Raw genomic sequence first — 15,020 nt, 5'->3', positions numbered from 1 at the left:
GCAACCTGCTAGCACAATTCAGAAATTACATGGATTAAGGTTCAGTGGTGGTGAAGTAACTATCCAAATTTGTTCTTTTTTTTATTTTTCTGTCATACAATGTAGAATAGAAGCTAATGGTATCACAGTATCTGCCTATACACTATTTTAAATTTATAGGAATATTGAGAATAATAAGTTCCAGGTATGGAACAATGAGTTGGTTAGAAGGCTTTTTTTTTAGAGGATGAAATGGATTTAATTTCTGCAGATGGGCTGAGAGAATTTAGAGGAAGGAAAATTAGGCAGATAGGGAAAAGCAGGAAGAAAGGATGTAAAAGGTTAACAGGGAAGAATCATCATAATAGCATAATGGAGAAGGAATATTTATTCCATTAAAAATGAATTAGCGTTTTTCATATGCATAGACATTTTTAAATCTGTAGAGAAATGAAGAGAAGAAAGGGTAAGGTCATTTTTGTTCACTCATGAAGGTATGAGAGTGCTCTTAGTGGATTTGTCTACATATACAAACATCATGGGAAGAGGGTTAATGCTGATTGATTTTGAAAAAGGAGGTTTATTTCCATCTAGTTAATTACAAAAATCCATTTGATTAAAAAAATTGTACTGAGAAGAGATTGGAAGAAGCTGTCATACTGATAATATCTGCTAGTGCACAATAAAAGAAATTCTATTTGGCATCATCTTGGCAAATGATGTTATAAATAACAGTAGCAGCAACATTATCTGTTATTAGTATTAATTGTTTTATCTTGATAATAACATTATCAAGTGCTATCTGTTCTTGAATCAGTTTGGTGAGTTCAGCCGGTGTTCTGCATTTCCAGATGTCATGTTGGATAATAGTAAAAGGATGGGCTCTTGTTAAGAATCACTGTGTGAGTTGGTTTATTTAATTTTGTACATCATGAGGACAGAGATAGTAGATATTTTTTAACATAGAAAAGATGACAGAATTTCAAGTTCAGATTTGAAGCCATGTTTGCAGGATTATGGAAGACCTTAAATTCTGGGAATGTATTCTGGCAATGAAAATGACATTAAAGAGGTTATGAAGGTATTGTTTTCAATCTTGAGGAGCTTGGACAGCCATAGAATTCATTGAGAGTAATAAGGAGCTTGTCTGAGGATGGGGGGGGGGGATAATGAAATTAAGGCTATGTATATTTGTTAAATGGATCTGAAAAGTTATTGGGACATTCATTTTTTCAATGTGTAATCTATTTTCTCTTTGCTTGACTTTTCATGACTGTTGTTGAAGGCAAGTTGAAATTGGGAAGGACAGAAATCGCAATGGCTTCTTTGCTGAGCCAAATATATGGAATTTCACCTAATTTCTCAAGATATTGTAGCACTGACAATGCAATCCTCCCCACAAAGAACTCTTTTGCATACTTGGCAAAACAGTAACAGCAGTAGTATTTGTTAATTTCAATTACTCAGTGTATGAAGAAATATAATATCAAAATATTTCTCTATTAAGTGCTCCAGGTACAATTTATACAAGCATGCTTGAGAACAGACTAAAAAAAGTATGAGGTAAATGGATCATTATATAGAATAATATAGTCTATATTCAAGTGATAAGTCTGCAGTTAGAATTCATATACAGGAAGTTTTGGAGGTTTGATGTAAAATAGACTAGAGTTAGACTTTGCAAAGAAATACTTATGCATTAAGGCTTTTGACAGATTACTGCATGATAAGTTGATAGTCAAACTAGAGTAGACAGAGCAGGATACTAAAATAGTGAATTGGATTGGCTGTCTGATAGACATCAATAAGTTGTGTATGAGGGAGCAATATCCAGAAGAGGAAAGGCAGGATTGCTGTTTAACCTGTATTTTAATGATATTGGGGAAGATTTGAATGGGGATATTCAGTTGTTTGAGATGATGCAATGTTGAGTAGAACTATGATGGGTAAAACAGAACTTGTGGCCCTACAAGAAAACTTCAACAGACTGAGTGAATGGGCACAGGATTGGAGATGCCAGTTCAATGCTGAGTTTTAAAATTTGGAAAACAAAGATAGGGTGTTGAATTTACTCTTTGTGGGATATATTGTTGGAAGTGGAGGAAATAAGAGATCTTGTTGTGATGGCAGATAAGGATCTAAAATTTAGAGGATACAATCCAAAATGGTGAGGACAACACAATGAATGCTGGCAATAATGTGGAGGACAATGACTTATAGAAGTAAGGAGATTTTGGTTTCATTGTATAAGGTCTTGCTTGATTAAGCCACATATGGACTATTGTGCACAGATTTGGTCACCTGGTTTTCAAAAGCATGAAGAGATAGATAATGGAGAAGGTCCAGAAGCAACTGACCAAAATAGTTTCTGATCTCTGGAATATGAAGAAAAGTTGAGACAAAGTAATTTGCAGAGTCTAGTGGATAGGAGGAAGAGGGATGATATGATAGAGACGTACAAGTTGGTAAGGGGTTGTTATAGGATTAATGTTGAAGAGGTATTTCATAAAATGGTGGGAGATTGGGGAAGAACAAGAGGTCATGCCTTGAAGCTATATAAAGAGAGTGTGAGCAGGGGACTGAGAAGAAGTTTTTTTTTTTTTTTTGCATGGAGATTGGTGAAAGATTGGAATGCATTGTTCGAGAGCATGGTGTCTGCAGAGAATTTCAATGCGTTTAAGGTACAGTATGATGAGCTGTGTGTATGGCAAAAGGGACCTCCTAGATGAGTCATCATTATTATCCTAAGACTCCATGGGGTCTTAGGATAATAATGATGATGATAATAATATTAAAATCAAGTGCAATGCTAGGGTGCACACTATCTCCACTCTTATTCATCATATGATATCATATAATGAAAGAAAGTGACATTAAACCTCATATCCAATCAGAGAATCAGAATAGCTATTTTCTTTGTGTAAATGATGTTGTACTGCTAAACAAATCCAGTGGAAATCTCCAGGTTTCTTTAAGTAAACTGAATAACAGTTGCAACAAACCTGGTATGAAAATCAGACAAAAAAAAAAAAAAAGAAAAAAGACCACAACTATGAAAATAGTCAGGAACATAGAGAAACTTCAGTCGCATTCTCAATGGAGAATGCTTAGAAAAAGTACAACACAACTGAATGAGTAAAGCTGATATGGTAGGAAGCCAGTTAAATAAATTTATATGGAATGATAGAGAAATTAGCCAAACACGAATTAGCACTGTACTATTCAAACCATTTTTTAACTTATGGATCTGAGAACTGGCTTAGAAATATGATTTCTCCATTACTTAAACCTTAGTATCACCACCTCTGGGTCTGGCTCCCACTGATAAGACCTCAATAAAGGTCGAAACTGGTCTGGGTAGTGGCCCTTCCATTAATGCATAGCATTATACATGTCTGCAAGGAGATGTGCTTTGCATTATGGGAAATACTGAGTTTTTCTTTCATATTCATTATTTCTTTTACTTGCAGCATAACAACAGAATTCTTTTGAGATGTCTTTAGCTTGCAGAGTTAGTTTCTTTTCATACTCAGACTTGGCTTTTCATATACAACAGCTGCATCTCTTCTGGTCTGTTCCTTATAATTTTCATAACTGACATAATAACTGATATTTACATTATGGGAGATACTAAGGCAAGTGATGAGAACTTATACCACCTTTACCATGTGGTATAATAACAGTGCACATCCATTTCACTCCTATGCTATTTATTCTTTGAACTCTAGGGTCACATTCTGATAATGAATATTTAAGTTTTTTTTTTTTTTTTAATTCTTCCCATGCACTTTCGATATCCTTCCCACCCAACAACCAATATCATGTCACAGACCAGCATGCTCCTCAGCTGGTCATAATTTCCTGCTTTGTAGTTCAGCATTTAACTTTTTCTGAATAGAACATTCATAAACATAGCCACTTTTATTATATATATATATATACTCAATTTTATTATATATATACTTTTATTATATATATATACACTTTTATTATATATATTACATTATATACTCAAGTCATTAATGTGATCACTAACAACCAGAGACAGAATAGTTACATCTCTAAATGAAAACCCTCTGACACTATAATCAGACTGATCTAACACTCTTTGATATCAAGTTCCTTCTGTCATATGCTTCTTGAGGAAGTTGTCTCGTAATAGTTCAATAAATTCAGTTTCATTCTTTTCATTAGATTTTATTGCTACCCAATCAATGTTTGGATAATTAAAGTCACCTGTTACAATTACTTGCTTTGCACATCATCTTTATTTGGTAATGCATTTCTTCATCACTAGCAACCGATTCACTAGATCTGTAGCAATATCTCACTATGTACTGGATCTTATTAGACTCCACCTCACATCAGAAGGCTTCAAACTCACTGCCACATGGAAAACTATTACCGGTATTGCAATCACAGGTCTCAACTCTAAGTGAATTTAAGTTCATGGAATTTTTCATTTTATGGAGGGTGGAGAAAGGACAAGAAGGCATCCTTGGAAGCTGAGAATGAATGCTGTCAAGAAAAGGGTGAGAGCTAGATTTTCTCTCATAGAGTGTGATTGGAATGAATTTCTATTACTGTATGTTGTATGTGCAAGTAGGGTGAATGAATTCAAGAACAAGTATGATATGCCAGCTGGTGCATGTGTGTGTGTGTGTGTGTGTGTATGATATGCAGCCTTCCTCAATGAGTCCTTGAATCCTTGGAGAGCTCCCTTCATAATATCAAATCAAGACTTGGCTAACAATACAGCAGATGATGTAGTTACAAGGACAGAATGTAATGAATTTATTATCTTCAGGAAAGATAAAGTAGACAGGACAAGGGGTCCTGTCTACTTTATCTCTGATGATAGAAGATGAATTGCAGCCAACAAGATTAGGAGTCAATCTGGTAGATAAGTTCTTTTGAGTCAATCTTGTGTGAGATTGATGCCAATCTCGCATCATATTGACTGTAGGACAAAATATCAAATTAGTTGTTGCTGTAGGTCAGGGAGTGCAATGGAAGACATGCATCAGCAGATTAGTACAATGAGAGCAAGTCAAGTAATTAATATGGGGGACTTCAACTTCGGAGACATAGACTGAAAGGAAGACAGATCACATGGCAGGAAGGAAATGGAATTCATACACTTACTGAGAGATAATTACTTGAAGAAGAATGTGATGGAGGGGACTTTGGGGTATGAGAGAGTTGGATCTTGTTACAGGATCAGAAGACCTGTCCATAACTAAGGTGGCTACTTTGCCTCCAACTGGGGAAAATGATTATGTGGTCTTGACTTGGAAGGTAGCAAACTATGTGGGAATTCCAGTCAAGAAGAGGTATATGTGGAATGATAAGGCAGGTGATACACGTAGAAGACAGCCTGAAGCAGTACCATGACATAAAGATCTGCAAGGGAAGGATGCTCACAGTTGATGGGGGATAGTCAAGGGATATCTAGAGGAAGCAATATCACATTGTATACCCATTGTCAGGAGGGTAAATTGGATAGGTGTTAGATGGATCAGTAGTATCATTAGGCATGAGCTGAAAAGAAAAAAAAAGAAAATGCTGTGGAGGGTGTATAAGGAGAAAGATGACCTGCTAACTCATGCGCAGTACAGGGATGGGGGCAAGAATGATGACCAACATGGTAATGAAGGCAAAATCAAATTATAAGAAGAAATTAGCCAAAGAGGGGAAAGGAAATCCAAAGAGTTTTTTCATTATGTGGCAAGTAGGAAGAAGAATAACTACGGAAGGATAACTTTAATGGGTGTAGATGATAGGGAGGTAACAGAGGCAGACGAATTGTTGAACTATGAGTGATAATTTTGCAAGGGTATATCATCCAAGTGAAGATACTGTTATGACAGAGGTGACAGGGACTGATGTGAGAACAGAAGTTGATGAATTACTTAGGATTTTGCAGAATATGAATGCAAATACAGGTGTGGAATTGGATTAAATATCAGCTCATGTGTTTAAGAGAACATGCAACAGAACTAGCACTGCCTTTGACTAGGCTGTTTAATTTAAGTCTCAGCTCTGAAAATGTCCCAAGAGAGCAGAAGGATGACAAAATAGTTCTTTGCATTAAGAAGGATCTAAGTCAGTGGTAGCAAATTATAGATCAATCAGTATTTCAGGAGTGGTGGTAAAAGTAATGAAAATTTGGTCAAAAAGAGAAACCAGGAATGGATGGATAAGAATATGACACTCTATGACTGCATGGTTTTATGAAGAGTCGATCATGCCTTAATAATCTACTAATTTTTTATAATAGTGACAGCCCAGTTGGATAAAGGGAATGACTACACGATGATACTGCTGGATTTTGCAAAGGCATTTGACAGGATACCATATGGAACTCTGTTACGCAAACTGCAACAAATGGGGATAGATATGAAACTGGCAATATGGATAAAAAGGTGCTCATGATCAGATATCAAAAAGCAGTATATGGAGGAGCAGAATCCAGGAGAAGGCAGGTGACTAGTGGTGTGCTACAGGATTCTATGCTTGGACTACTGCTGTTTAATTTATACATAAATGATACAGGAAATAATGTGAAGCGAGATATTCAGTTGTTTGCTGATGATGTAAAGTTGCATAGAGTGATAGTTAATCAAGGTGATATAGAGAGCTTGCAGGATGATTTGAATAGGCTGACAGTACAGGCAGTACATAATAGATGTATTTAATGTGGAATAGTGTAAAGTTACGCATTTTGAGATACAAAGATTACAAATTGTGTACCACAGGAAATTGATGGAGCCCAGGGATTTGGCGGTAGTAGTAGATAGGGAATTGAAATTTAGAGAGTAAATTGCTAAAGTAGTCAAGTTATCTCACAGTATTACTAACAAACAGAGGAGAGCTATTATTATTTCACCTTATAAAGCCTTGATATAACCACATCTGGATTATCATGCTCAGGTCTAGTCATCTGGGTTTCTCGTGGATGAAGAGATGATCCCGAGGTGAGTGATCTGTGGAATGATCCTTATGAGGATAGATTGAGGGTTTATGGATTTGAAAAGTTGGTCAAAAGGCAAAAAAAGGGCAGATATGATAGAAATATTTATTATTATTATCCCAAGACCTCATGGAGTCAAAGACTCACCTGGGAGGTCCTTTTGTCATACACACAGCTCATCATACCGGGCCTTAAACACATTTCAAATTATCTGCAGACACCACACTCTCAGGCAAGGTATTCTAATCATTTACAACTCTGCATGCAAAAAACCTGCTTCTCATTCCCCTTCTCATGCCTTCCTTATACAGCTTCCAGGGATGACCTCTGATTCCCCCCCCCACGATCTTCAACCGTCTGATTTATGTTACTTAAAAGATTTTATAGAATTGATAGGGAAATGTATAAGGATGGTTAGCAAGGGTATGAGGACTAGATTTTTTGCTTAAAGAGAGTGGTGAATGAATGGAATGCACTGCCTGAGTAAGTTATAAGTCCTTTGTCTGTTAATGGTTTCAAGGAGAGGCAAAATAGATATTGCGTGGATAGTTTGGGTCTTTTGCAATGAGTATTAGGACTCCATGAAGGTCACTGTGCAATAATAATAATAATATTGTGCTTTATTATGCTAAAAACTTACATTAACTGTATTACATTTTAGTTTAAACTCCAATTCACAGGCTTATCCTATTATCTGCCATTACATGGCCTTATAACCAAAGAAATTCTATGGGCTTGAAAGACTGTCAGTGAGATCGACTCCACCCAGCTATTTACAACTGCAAGGTCGTGATGATAAAGATGGTACTGGGAGTATCAAATGATGCTGAATGTAGTTCCTCAGGTTCTTAACTTCAGTGCGATAATCAATACATGTGTAAGGGAGATTGTGGGATGAAGAGGTTATTGCAGTCTATGTATACTAATGCAGAAGTATTCAAAATAAGAATGAAGAGTTTTGGGAATTAGAGAGAGTTGGGAATTGGAGGTAGGATCAGAATGGGAGAAGGATTTTGCTAATGACAGCAGAAGAAGTGAAACCAAAAAGAATAGAAGTACATCATGAGGACAGGAGTGAAGAGGGTAGTTATTTGATTAGAAATAATCAATGTTGCCACTAGAGAAAAGAAAAGAAATCATTTGGTCTTGACATGTGAGAATGCCAGGCATCCAAATTTTTTGTGAAAAAGCGTTGTAATATGATAAAAGATGTTAGGCAGTGCATGGAGATAGTTAAAGAATTTGTAAAAGGCAATATCAGACTGTATATCCAGTGTGAGAAGAATAATTCAGGTAGGTAATTGTTAGATGGAAGAATTGCAACATTAAGCAGGAATTGTGGAAAAAGGAAAAGTTCTGGAAGGAATACAGAGAAAAAGGTGATCGGCATGCCCATGAGCACTCAGAATAAGGTAGAGGCAAGAAGGCTGACCTGTATGATAAGGGATAATGAGGTTATTATTGCCTTTAATGAGGTTTTAATACAACCTCATATGGATTACTGCTCACAGATCAGGTCATCCAGATTCTGCATGGATGAAGAAGCGTTGGAGAGGTTCCAGAGGGATGTAACCACAATTGTAGCGGGTCAACAGAATGGTCCCTAAGAGGAAAGGCTGAAATTCTATGAGCTAGAAAAACTAACTAATAGGCAAAAAAGTAGGTGCATGATAGAAACATATAAGTTTTTAAAGAGGACTTCACAGAATTAACACCAAAGACTTTTTTCAGTGCACAGCAGGAAGGGAAAGAACAAGATGCCACATGTGGAATTTGTATAAGAGTGTTTTTAGTAAGGATGTTAGGACTAGATTCTTTACTTGGAGGGTAGTGAATGGATGGAATCTGCTGCCAAAGGTGGTGGTGAGTGCTTTATTGGCAAATGAATGATTCCCAAATACGTATTGCATGATCCATGGCTAGAGTAGATCTTCTGCAATGAGTCTTTGATTTCATGAAGATACTCAGAAATAATAATAATAAGAGAATTACGATCAATCCACCTAGATTTTTTCCTTCCTGCTCTTTATGCTTCAAATTCTGTTTAGATTAGATCAGATTTCATGTTGTTTAATACTAATATTTATTTTATATTGTGCTTTAAGCCAAAAAAGAATACAATTTGGTCGGCTAATTCCCAAATTGCCAGCCCATCCTCGTTTGTTCATGGGAATATAACAAAAATCTGTATTTAAGTTTTATAGATATGAAAAAGGCATATGACAAAGTGCCAAGAGAAAAGCTATTCAAAATGCTACAGTTATATGGTATCAATGGGGTATTATATCAAGCAATACTTAGTCTTTATATGAGTTGTAAGTCAGCAGTTAGAATTGAAGTACAGGAAGATGGTTTAATGTTAAATCTGGTGTCAGACAAGTATGTACATTATCCCCTCTGTTATTCATTATCTATATGGATCACATTATGAAGTTGTTGTTATTACTGTTGTTATTCAATATGGTATGAAGGGCAGCAATAACAAGACAAAGACAATGAAAAATAGGCAGAAGCACTGCATTGTCAACTGCATTATGAATGGAGAACCTATAGAACAAGTAAAACATTTCAGCTACTTAGGCATGCTTTTTAGTGAAGATGGTAAATTAAATAGGGAAATAAACAACAGAATCAACAATGCTGGTATGGTAGGAAGTCAAGTGAATAAATTTATATGGAATAAGAAAGAAATTTGAAAAACTTCCTTCCAACACCGTAATCAACCTTTCTTCAGTCACCCTGAAGCACTCAACACGCTTTCACGTGGCCACAACTTCGCCATTGCTCCCAGAAAAATACCTAGTGAGGATATTATGATCCAGATCGAACGCGGAATCCACCACCTTCTACATCAAATCACCAACAGTGTAAGACTGGATGTAGCTTGTGTCCTCTAAAGCAAGACCACCAAAAATTAACATATCCAACAAGGAATATAAAGCTCTACAGGAAATGAGGAATAATAAAGAATTAGTTATCACCAAAGCGGATAAGGGAAATGCAACTGTAGTACTTAACCAAAAGGACTACACAGGTAAGCTTAATGCTCTTCTATTAGATCAGGCTACTTACCTCCCTATCGAACACAATCTCACCAACTCACAAATTAGAAAACTTCACAGGCTCCTTAAGAAAGTCACTTCTTGGCCTGTAGAAGTTACCAATAGATTAAAGTCATTTAACTCTATACCCCCCTCCCCTGTATTTACGGACTCCCAAAAATACATAAAGAAAATGTGCCATTACATCCCGTAGTGGATGGCATTGATTCCCCCACATACAAATTAGCTAAACATTTGGCCAAAGAGCTCACATACTATATACTGGCAACACACCATCACACATAAAAAACTCAGCCCGCTTCGGAGCCAGCATAGAAAACCTTACACTCCAACATACTGACATAATGGTCAGCTTTGACGTCTCCTCCTTATTCCCAAATGTCCCACTCAAGGAAACTTTAGAGCTAATCCAAGCTAAATTTTCTCCTGATATCTCAGCCCTATTTCAGTTCACAATGAACACAGGCTATTTCGTTTGGCAGGGAAAATTCTACAAACAAATAGAGGGGACAGCCATGGGTTCACCACTCTCCCCGCCCTTGGCCAATTTCTTTATGGAGACCTTTGAAGAAAAAGCCTTAGCCTCTGCCCCACAAAAACCAACCATATGGCTTTGCTAAGTTGACAATGTGTTCACTATTTGGCCACATGGCTCTGAAACACTCCTCTCCTTCTTAAACACACTTAAACAACCAACACCCTGGAATCAAGTTCACCCTGGAAAAAAAGGAAAACAACAGCCTCCCTTTCCTAGACACACTAGTCACCCGCCAGCCTGATGAAACCTTGGTTTTCTCAGTTTACAGAAAGCCCACCCATACAGGCAGATACATTCACCAACAATTCCTCCCCCCCACACACACAACAATATGGAGTGGTGAACACACTATCCAACAGGGCTAAACTAATCTGTTCTAACGACATGGCCCTAAACACTGAACTAAATCACACCCTGAACACTTTCTCAGCCAACGGCTATCCCTCCCCCAAAAAAAAAAATATTAAAACCTACAAACCACAGCTCCCCCCCTCCACAACAAGGATTACTCTAAATCCATAACCATTCCCTACATCTGAGGCGCCTCGGAAAAAATTACCAAAATCTTAAAAAAAATGACATCCCTTATCTGCTCCACTAAAGACCAACCACTTCCCCTAGACCTACCTGGTGTATACCAGGTCCCTGGCAGCTGTAAACTGTCTTACTTTGGCCAAACAGGCAGGACAGCAAATATCAGAATTTCTGAACACAAGGACTACATCCATTTTCACAAGTACAGCCATTCTGGTCTTGCAGACCATGCTCTGGATACACGCCACAGAATACGGTGGAAGAAAGCTACAGTAATACACCGTAGCAAATACAAATTCGAAAGACTGTTTATGGAATTAGCCTCAGCCCTAAGAAACTCTCCAAACCTCAACAAATTTGGTTGCATGCGACTGTCCCAAATTTGGGAGGCTTACATCAGCAGACCTTCAGCCCAACGGCCAAGAACACCTACTTAGCCTGCTAGAGAGCACCATCAGGACTTTTAGGAGAATAATAGCTTCATCTCTTCATTCTCAGTTACTGTGTTGTAGTGCCTACATGCACGTTGCCTTTTTTGTAAGTTCCTTTTGAAGATGGCAATGTGACGTTGCCAAAATATCGGAAATATTCATTAAAGTGTAATTTAATTTATATTCGTATCTATGTTGTTGAATTCCTTAAGTGATTTAATAATGCATAACCAACGTATAAGCCTGTCTACGAGAAGAAAGAAATTAGTCAAAACACTAAATTAGCTGTATACAAGACAGTGTTCAAACCAATTTTAATTTATGGATCTGAGAGCTGGGTTAGAAATAAAACACTTGACCAAAGACTAGAGACCACAAATATGAGTCCTGAGAAAGATGAGAGGTGTGAACAGATGGCATAAATGGCAATATCATATTAAAAACAAGGATATTAGGAAAGAACTTGATATTGTCAGCATCCAGGAATGCATTAGGAGAGCTAATCTCAGGTGATATGGTCACTTAAGGAGAATGGGAGAGAAAAGACCCAGAGGAAGACCAAGATATAGGTGGATTGATACAGTAAAAAGTGCCTTAGAAGACAGAAATAGAAGACCTGATAATATTGGAGTCCTGACATTTAACAGACTGATTTGGAGGAAAATTGTAGACAGGAAGTTAGTGGTGATATATGTATTTCATGTAGTACTATCATATCCTGTATGCCCGTAAAGGGTAAATGTCAGGAATTTGATGATGATGATAATAATACTAACATTATGAAGTTATGAAAATCTTTCTGATATTTTCATTTTAAACATGTTTTTGCTATTGATGCAATGATACTGAAAACTCTTATATCTGTAGTCATAATTGTTGATTAACTGTTTTGTTTGGAACAAACACTGAAATACATGTTAAAATTTACTGGGTAATATGGAAAGCTTAGGTTTAAGCAGTTAATTCATTAGAGATTTGTGATATAATTCACACCAAATGAACAAAATAAATAAGAGTGTATTTATTTAGCTACTAACATTTCACTAGTTTTCCAACAGAGCAGATATAGTTTGTCGTTTACATATAGGCCGAACAGATAGACCTGAAACATGATCCTATCGCATCATCTCTTTCAAACTCCATCAGTTCCCTTCTCACAGCCATTCAAGTCCAGACACAGTAGCACAAACTCGGGAGCATCATATTCCTCCAATTTATACTAGCTATAAACATGCGACTTGTTACCCATGGAGGTGTCCGTTGACTTCTTTCCAAGCAGTGTATACTATTGTTAGTGGTGGATGGTCGACACGTTGTGTTGATTGTAGTAGTAGTGTTGTATATTTGGAGGATCAAGTAAAGGAGACAGTGAGTTATAGTGGAGTACAATACCCTCTCCCAATAAGTCCCCTTTTATTCTTCTTATTATTACCAGATGCCTAGGAGGTGTCAGGTAATAATAATAATTATTATTTCCTGAATATAATATCTTGTTGCTGTTATTTAGAAGAATCCTTTCTTTTAGTGTTACACAGTGATCAGAATTCATTTCAATAAAATTATGGAGACTACAACTGTGTTAGGAATAATTACTTTTAATTTTCCGGCATTTCGACCTTCATATTAAAGTCATTATCTGCAGTCTTTCTGTAAGCCTATATATATATATACAGGGTGTTCGGGATAAATTTGACAGTTTCGTAAGGAAAAAGAAAATCTTCTTTGTATCTATTAAATTTAATGAATTGACAAAAAAACATTACAGGCAGAGTTAATTACAATACTATCAACAAGATTTACTCAAAATAACCACCATTAGCATCGATCACAGCTTCAATTCTGTTTCGGAACCTCGAACAAGCTGATGCTACAGTCTCCCTGGGAAGGGCCGCAAAAACTGTTTTAATTTTATCCATTAACTGGGCTTTTGTATTACTGGAAGTGTGATTGGTGTCTTTTTCAACTGCGCCCCATACAAAATAATCCATGGGGTTAAGGTCTGGGGAGTTTGGAGGCCAAACATTTGGACTGGTGAAGTCGTAGAAATTTTCAGACAACCATTTTTGACTTTTCCCAGAGGTGTGGCAAGGGGCCGAATCCTGCTGCCATACATACGGCCTACCATTGGCTACCCTTGTTATCCAGGGCTTGACTACAGTTAGCAACTCCACGAACAAAGCCCGAATTCCAATGCCAGGGTTCTTCAACACCTGTTCCTGCAGATTTGCGAGGAATTCTGCTGTACGAACGCAATCAGATCGTCTGCTAGGGATCTTTCTTCTTGCTACATCCTCGTAGTCACCATTGCAAGTCTCTAGTTCATGCCTGATTGTTTTTACTGTATTCAGGGAGCATTGGGCAGCAGTCGTAATATCCTTATTTTGATGGCGGGCACGAATCATCATGATACAAGTTATTCTCTTCCATGATTCAGGTGGGTTCCAGCTATCCATCCTTTCTGACATCTTGTATATGAATGAAGAAGGGTCCAAACTTTTAAATGAAGAGAAGTATGTGTTAATACATGTAACTTACGGAAAAATATAATTAATTATAAATATGTCAAATTTATTCCGAACACCCTGTATATATATATATATATATATATATATATATATGTTCACTGGGTGTGCCACACCAGGCCTTGCCATGTAGTTCTGTTGTTTGCTTTTCTGGTGGCCTCAACTCTCTGAAGATCAGTCACTCCACACGCACCATCCATCCATCCATCTCATTGATGGTCTACCCCTGCCGTTTTTCCCAGGAACTTTACCTTCTATTACTGTTCTGAGAAGTCCCCCCCCTTCCATCCTTAGTACGTGTCCAAAATATTTTAACTTTCTTCTGTCAATATCCTTAAGGAGCCTTAGAGTTCTACTGATCTTTTCTAACACCTATTCATTTATACGCCTTTCAGTATATGATATCCTCAACAGCCTTCTGTAACACCACATCTCAAAAGCAGATATCCATTTCTTATCAGACTTCTTTAGGTTCCAAGTCTCATGTCTATAAGTCGCTGTTGGAAAAACAACTGCATCCAAAATCCTCAACTTTGTTCCCATGGAGATGGATCCATCCTTCCAGATTTTAGACAGGTCTCTGACTGTTGTTTTAGCCATTCCTAACCTTTTTTGACGTCTTCTGAACAGCAATTCTTCACATTAATAATGGATTCCAGGTACTCAAACTTGCTGACTTCAATTCTTTCTCCATTAAGGTACACTTGTTTCTCAAGAGTGTCCCTGTTTGTATTTCCTTTGAGAACCATAATCTTTGTCTTGCTAGGATTGAGTTGAAGTCCTCTGTTATTACTGATCTTGTTAAGAATTAGTCCTAGTTCTTCCATGTCATTACAAAAAGTATTGTATCATCAGCATACCTTAGATTACTGATCAATCTACCTCCTATCTTAATTCCTGTCCTGAGCTCATCCAATGCTTCATGCATGATGTCCTCTGCATATATACTAAACATCCTTGCTTAACTCCTTTATCAACTTG

At 37.1% G+C, this 15,020-nt stretch overlaps 1 protein-coding gene across 1 annotated transcript in view; it reads right to left on the bottom strand.

The window, feature by feature from the left end:
- Positions 1-15,020, bottom strand: part of LOC150097879 (uncharacterized) — a 365,709-nt gene that overhangs the window by 205,581 nt on the left and 145,108 nt on the right. The gene's annotated exons all lie outside the window — the stretch shown is intronic.

The sequence above is a fragment of the Typopeltis vanoorti genome, chromosome 16 (genome assembly GCF_054136105.1).
Source record: "Typopeltis vanoorti isolate ZY-2024b chromosome 16, IOZ_Tvanoo_1.0, whole genome shotgun sequence".
In the NCBI taxonomy this organism is placed as follows: domain Eukaryota; kingdom Metazoa; phylum Arthropoda; class Arachnida; order Uropygi; family Thelyphonidae; genus Typopeltis; species Typopeltis vanoorti.
The sequence above is the reverse complement of the archived record's forward strand: the minus strand, read 5'-3'. Positions and strand labels throughout refer to the sequence as shown.